The following is a 7,635-nucleotide window of genomic DNA, read 5'->3' as shown; positions in this document are numbered from 1 at the left end:
TTTTTTAACTTTTATTTAATGAATATAAATTTCCAAAGTACGACTTATGGATTACAATGGCTTCCCCCCCATACCGTCCCTCCCACCCACAACCCTCCCCTTTCCCACTCCCTCTCCCCTTCCATTCACATCAAGATTCATTTTCAATTATCTTAATATACAGAAGATCAGCTTAGTTTACATTAAGTAAGGATTTCAACAGTTTGCTCCCACACAGAAACATAAAGTGAAAAATAATAGCTGATTTTTTTAAATGATGATGAAATCAGATCAGACCTATTGTCATGTTTAAAAATATGGAACGCTTCACGAATTTGCGTGTCATCCTTGCGCAGGGGCCATGCTAATCTTCTCTGTATCGTTCCAATTTTAGTATATGTGCTGCCGAAGCGAGCACTAAAATAAGTATTTTTAAGTTCTGTTATGATATATTGATAACATTCTCCGCTTTATTCCAAGAATTTGCTAATCTGAAAAGAATAGATGAAATACCTAGAGATTTTTAAATTAACCAAAAGATGTATGATTGTGAATTTTTTAGTTAGAAACTTGTATAATTTTTCTGTGAGATGTATTCCTTATTGTTAGGCAGGATTGCTTTGAACGATGACACTTTACAATATCTGGTGTTTTTGAGTTCATCACTGCCACCATATGATGTGCCTGTACACAGTTCAGCAGATTTGTACCCACTCAGTTTCTTACTCCACCATCTAAATATGCATTCAACATATTTCAAAAGCAATCAGCTGGTGGAAACTGTAATTGGCACTATAGGCAGAAGTTGTCAGTGATCACATTGCATTGTGCTTGGTTTACACGAAGCTAACAGGATTTTTTGTTTCCAAATGGAGTGATGAAAATATGTTGTTCCAATGAAAATTGCTTTTATGAGTCAAATTGACTTATCCCTACAAATATAAATGTATATATTCTGCAGAATGGTTCAAATTACATATGGGGCCACTATAAAATAGAGGGGATTTTGCAGTCAAACAGGCAAGCATTCAAATGTTGCCTTTAATGGACAATTTCAAAATATGATCATATATAGAAATCTAGAGTTATTTAAATATCAGGCAATTTTTCCTTCATCTCTGAAATAGAGAGATAATGGGATACTACTTTACTGAAAGTACTTCATCTGGTAGTTATTGTCATTACTATTATTATAATGATATTATTATTATTATAGTACATCTTAGTTGTCTTCTTCTCCAAAGCACTTATATGTAGTTTTACTTTAATTCTTATCATACTGCTATGTCTCTCCCTTCTCTCTGGATTAAAGCAGAGCTCAATGCAGGTGCATAGGGGTATTTGCTATATTAATCAATAATGTGTTGTAAAATAACATAATTTTCTACATTAGTAAAATATTGAAGAGTATTATCTTACATTGACTACATAGATGCAAATATAAGGGAAATGTCTTCTTCATAAGAGCAAATTTATTTTAAATAAAAGCTAAAACAGGGATGCTAACAAGCAACATTTAGGTTTAATTTTGTTATATCATTATATAATAATTAAATAGTTTTAATATCACATGTAAAATTATTTGCTATTTGTTAACTTAGGCATTTAAAACATGATGGAAACTGCTTTATCAGAAAGATATAGGCTCCAATGCATGTATGTAAGGAATTGATAAAGTAAAGAGAAAATGATCAAGGAAGTAAGAATAACTTGGATTCAAATAATTTTTTTTAGCTTTGACATATAAGGGAATGAAGATGGAGCACAGAAGAGAGGCATAATAAGAAATGATGAAGGTAAGTTGACAGAAAAACTTGCATCAAGAAAAGGAAACCAAAATGGGAGGGAAAAATAACAAGAGAGATCAAATAAAAGCAAGATTAAGCTGAAGATACAGAGACAGTGAAACAGATGAACAAATGGCTAAACATAAGAAAGGTCATATTTTCTCATTTACAGAGAACTGCTGTAGTCAACTAGGCTTTGAGAAGGAGGTTGCATGATTACAGAGCTTTCATCTCTTCCTAGAAATTGATGGCTAAATTTAAGACCGACAGTTGGTTCTGTTGTGGCATCCAGGGGTCTTTGGAGTAGTCATTTTGTTTTGGCAGACAAATGAAGGACCCTTTGAACATGGCAAAAAAAGATCTGTAGGGAAAGTAGGAGAGTAAAAAGAAAAACAGGGGAGGAGGAAGGGGTTTTGAAGGGTGAGGAAAGTAATAGATGCAAACAGCCTTGAAAAACTGGGTTCACAGTAGATTGTAAAACTTGTGCTCACAGTCAAGTGAGGGTGGAGAGGAATCTCAGGGCTTAGGAACTGTGTGCCTCCGCTGGGATAGCCCAGAATATTGCGTCAGCAGTGCAAAGATTGTGTGGTGGTCCATGAATGAACACACGTAACTAACAATGATGATAAGAAAAGCACCCCTGACATGACTCTGCCATTCCTCATCTTGCAGCATTGCTGGAGAGATGACTCGGACCATGTGATTCCACCACAGCTGGGATGGGTTTCTAGAGAGCTATATTTACAGAATTTGAGTTGACATCTAGTTGAATGAGATTGCTGTAGACACATTGTTATATACTCAAATGACATGAGTCAATTGTTTCTAAAGATGAATCACTTATTCAAAGCAATAAGTAGATAAATGAATGCTGGTTTCTTGGAAGAGGGTTAGTGTTCATTTTATTCTAGTCATTTGGTTACCAGCTATTTGTAATATATTTACTGTTCCAAAGTGTTAACCAGTTCACTATTTGTTGAATCATTTTGTGCCCAGGGACCCAGGTTTAGTGACTGCAATATGGCAGGATGATCACGGCCTTCCAAGTGCTACCAGAGACTGCTTCCACTCAAGTGGAGGGCTGCTGTAGACCAGAACTGCTGCTTCTAATTCTTGGGGAGTTGGGCTGTTAGAGAACAGGGTGTTCAGAGGCAATGACCTTTGTGAATGGTTTTCTAAAGGACTGTAAAGATGGGCGGGGCTTTCAGTGTGCTTCATTTTGAAATGCCCCATGGTCTTATGCCTGTAGGTGATATTTCTGGAAAAATATGTCCTCAGCATGTTTTAGCTGCTTTTCAGTCTCAGAATAAATTAGCTGTCGTGAACAGCCGACTGTGCCATAATTGGGATTCATCCACCACAGGCCAAACCTGAATGATAATATAATCATTTTCTCTAAAACCTTAACCTTTAAACTGCATTTACTGACTGTCCAGGAATTCTCAAGTGATCTCCAATGGCAGCTAACCTATTTGCATTTTTAATAAGCATTTCTTAAGGTATATCATATAAATTGAGTATGAAGAAATGATTTTCACACAGTGAACATTCACTTATTTACTTCAAACATCTGTACTTAATCTCTCTCTGTCATCATACATCTTATAGCCAGTATTTAAACCAGATACATATGATATACTAAACCGGATACATAACTGTTCATGTTGTTTCAAGTATTCATACACTTGTAATAAAAATGAATTGTATAAATGATTTAATTTGCATTTATCATCTGAGAAAAGTTAAAGAAATTGCTTACCCATTTCTCCCAGTTTTAAACAAGAAGAACTTTCATACACTGCTGCTGAGAGTAACTTTCCAAAGAATGATTTAGCAATATACACCCAAACTCTCACAAATGCACAAATATTTGACTCAGCAATTCTTTCTCAGAATTTATCCTAAGGAAATAAACATGAGTAGTTTATGTTAGTACTACTTTCTTAACAGTAGTAAAAAGTTTGTGGGGGAGGGGGGTTGTCTTAGGCAATTTGTTCAAAGCAGGAGCAATTTTATAAAAAACATGGTACTTGCATAAAAAAGAATAATCTACCTTCATTAAATTTTTATGAAAGAAAAATATTTACTAGCATGGAGAAATGATCACAATATATATTTAAAGAATTGAAGAATAGACACTCTATAAAAATGCATTTGTAACTATTATATACACATACCCATGCAGCAGGGAACAATAGCCAGGGCTCATGACACAATAGATGTTGAATATAAATAAGATGACAGACCAAAGTGAAATTAATGTTGTTGAGAATGGTTTTATGACATGAAGGCTTTTCACATGGGGTCTCCCTACCCGTGAAGGTGATAGAAACAGACTCAGCACAAAAAGGAAGGATTGGGTAGAGGGTTTTGCTTTCAGTTGCACCTTTTGGAAAGAATGCTGTTTCTGTGCTGTGACTTCTAGCTCTTTCTCCTTGACCTTGTGTCCATTTCCAGAGCTTATGGAGGCTCATCGTGTTGCTAAGATTGCATCCCTTGTGTTTGAGGAAGCCCAGGAAACTTCTCATGGGACATGTCAGAAGGAGACAAGGCCGAATGACTTGCACCTGCCCTAAGACAGTGAAGCCAGAAGAACAGGATAATAATATTGGGGAACCAAATCTTCCCAACCTAGGGAACATTTGAGGACCATTAGAGAGAGCGAGCCCAGAATTAGAATAATTGTCCCAGAAGACCACATGGAAGGTTCTATTGGGCAGGAATGACAGGGACAACTGGGCATGTGGGAAGAAGAGTTAGGAAGAAGAAGGAGTGTCCCATTGCTATTGTGGAGTTCAGGCAGTAGTGGGCAGGTGGAGGGAGGTGCTGAAGTGTCCTGAGAGACAGAGCCAGGAATCTGATGCATTTGCTCCTGCAGAAGATGGTTCCCTCTCTCCACTTGCTGTGCTGAGCTGCCTCTGATGAGGTCAAAACTGCAGTTTTTGAGCAGGAAAGAGAAGCATACACACACATATACTGAGCAGAGAGAGAATAGGTGGCGGGGGGAAGTGCCTCAACTATTGGGGCACAGAGATGAGTCAAAAGAAAAATGACACATAATTTGCACAATTCATGTAAATCACAATACAGATTGGCCCCGATTTTCAATGATTTGCCTTACAAATTTTTAGCTTTATGATGATGTGAAAGAATGACTGATTCAAGCCATACTTTGAGTTTTGAATTTGGCTTTTCCTGGGCTAGTGATATGTGTGTTATGACGTTCTCTTGCCAATAGCTCCTAATTGGTCACGGGATCATGAAGGTAAAAAGCCCACATCATCCAGTGTCCTGGCTTGCTAAGCTGTAATGTAGAATAGGTTAGGTGTGTTCAGTGAATTTTCTACTTAAGAGACCTTCACAGTACAGTACTCTGGATGGGCTTCTCAGGAAGTAACACCATCATAGGTTGAGGAGATTCTATGCTTTTCCAGATCGCCATTGATTTATGATTTTGGTCTTATAGTATCTTAGTAATGTACAGAAGTTCTGAATTTTACTTGTTAAAAGTATTATCCTGGACCCAGAATTGTGGTGCAGTGTGTTAATTCATTGCTTCTGATGCCAGCACCCCAAATTGCAGTGTCTGTTTGAGTCCCAGTTGATCTGCTTCTACTGCAGCTCCCTGCTAATGTGCCCAGGAAGGCAGAATAGGATGAGACAAGTGCTTCAGCCCCTGTACCCATGTGGGAGACCTAGATAAAACTCCTGGCTCATGGCTTCAGCCTGGCTCAGCCCTTGTTATTGTGGCCATCTGGGGAGTGAACCAGCAGATGGAAGATCTCTCTATGTCTCTCCCTCTCTGTCACTCAGCCTTTCAAATAAAAAAAATCATATAAATAAATAAAATATTTATACTTTTCTATTTTCTACATTTTATTTTGGTTAAGATTCATTTTCTCTGTTTGTAAATATACGTGTGAAATATAATATATAAGCATACTTCAAAAGTTCATAGAAATGTGTACTATAAAAATTATGCATGGATCTAAAAATGTCTTGAACCAAGATAAACTTCCTTTTAATAATCACTTTTCCACCAACATATATACAAAAATCTTCTCTAACATAAAATGTAAACATGTTCATAAATTTATTTAAATTTTATCCACTTTGTAATTATTTGTATTTTTTTAAAGATTCATTTATTTATTTGAAAGGCAGAGTTATAGACAGAGTGGGAGAGACAGGATAGAGAGAAAGATGGAGATCATCCAACCACTGGTGCACTCCCCAGATGGCTACAATGGCTGGGGCTGGGATGGGCTGAAGCCAGGAGCCAAGAACTTCATTCAGATCTCCCACATGAATGCAGGGGCCCAAGCATTTGTTCCATCTTTTACTGCTTTTGCAAAACTGGGCTTATATGGCTTGCTGGAGTTGCAGGCAGCAACTTAACCCACTGTACCACAAAACCGGCCATTATTTAGTTTTGTTTTATAAAAAGATGTCTAATCCTGACTTCTATTATTTTTTTTTGCAAGTGGTAAATTCATTGTCTCGACACTACTTATTCAATAACTTATTTTTCCTCCAATAGTTATAAACCCTTCCCTGTTAGAGATGTGTAGACTTCTTGGTTATATGTTCTCTTAATTCCTTCTTCTAGCACACTCTACTTCATCTCTGGCTGACCCTTCAAGGCCATCAATGACCTCCATGTATTTTTTTTTTTAATTTGAATTCCAATGCTACCTTCCTGTCTTTCCTCCTGTGTCTTTTACGCATTATTTGCTCCAGTGGATTAATCCGTTCTTTCTCTTACTCTTCAGTTGCTTTCTTGGGTTTCTTCACTCCTTTCTTTCCATTTATTACTTCTTAGTATTTGAGGTCATTCCTCTTCATCACCTGGTTCTCAGAGTTCTCCACTGTGAAGTGATTCTATTCCCCTTTTCTTAGAAGGAAATCGTTACATGAATTCTGGGAGTGTAATGCTGTGCTCCACCTATTGGAAGGTGTTATAGCTACAGAAATTATTTGGATTTATTCTGCAAGGAAGATTAGTCTATTCTCTCCCATTTATTTATGCCTTCAAATATTTTTATTTATATAAGAATAGACTAATGTAATGTGTCTTTTACTACTTTTTTTTGTATTTTTTTTTGTATTTTTTTTCTAGAATTGTTGTTGCTTTTTCAATTGGTATTTGTTTCTACTGGCTCCTGAAGAACTCTGACATACACATCCAACTTTAGTTTTAGTTCTTCTGGACTACACTATGAATCAGCCACTTATCCACATAAATCTGGTTTGCTTTATTAGATGAAAGTTTTTAAAATTCAAGTACTGGGCACTAATGATCAAGTATCTTTTATTGATTGATTGATCAAACATTTCTTGGGTGCTTTTGCCCATCTACCATGGAAGGATATTAAAATCAATATTTTAGATTCAAAATATCTTATTAAATGTTGTTACAGTTGAATATAATATGCATATATTGACTTTAATTAGCATATTTAAATATTGAGTCATTCCCTTTAACCAAGGTTTGACTCCATTAACTCTAAGTTTTTAATTGTCCTTCAGTATAGATTGTATTTTGCTTTGTCATCACTCTCCATTTTCCTAATTAATTTTGCTCTCATTAAACAAGAAATACAATGCTATTGTTGATAGATTCTTTTACTCCATTTACATGGTTGTCCATGCTATTATATTTATTCCATAAATTAAACATACTAATTCCATAATAATACTAATTCCATAAATTAAGCATACTTGTATGTTCTAATAACCTTTCATGTTATTCTTTGAATAAATAATCATGATGTTGTAAATCAATTTTAGCTCTAATCTTTTGCATTCTAATATTTATAATAACTAGCTTTAAAACGGTTTATTTAATTATTTTAAAAGCAAAGTGATA

General features: G+C 35.8%; 1 non-coding gene across 1 annotated transcript; it reads right to left on the bottom strand.

Annotated features, from left to right (window-relative positions):
* Positions 1–290: 290 nt before the first annotated feature.
* Positions 291–397, bottom strand: LOC127492907 (U6 spliceosomal RNA). The gene has a single exon (XR_007922725.1). It is a non-coding gene; the product is annotated as a U6 spliceosomal RNA (small nuclear RNA).
* Positions 398–7,635: the final 7,238 nt, after the last annotated feature.

The sequence above is a fragment of the Oryctolagus cuniculus genome, chromosome 14 (assembly GCF_964237555.1).
Source record: "Oryctolagus cuniculus chromosome 14, mOryCun1.1, whole genome shotgun sequence".
Taxonomy (NCBI): Eukaryota; Metazoa; Chordata; class Mammalia; order Lagomorpha; family Leporidae; genus Oryctolagus; species Oryctolagus cuniculus.
Note: the sequence above shows the minus strand (reverse complement) of the source record. Positions and strands in the feature narration are given on the sequence as shown.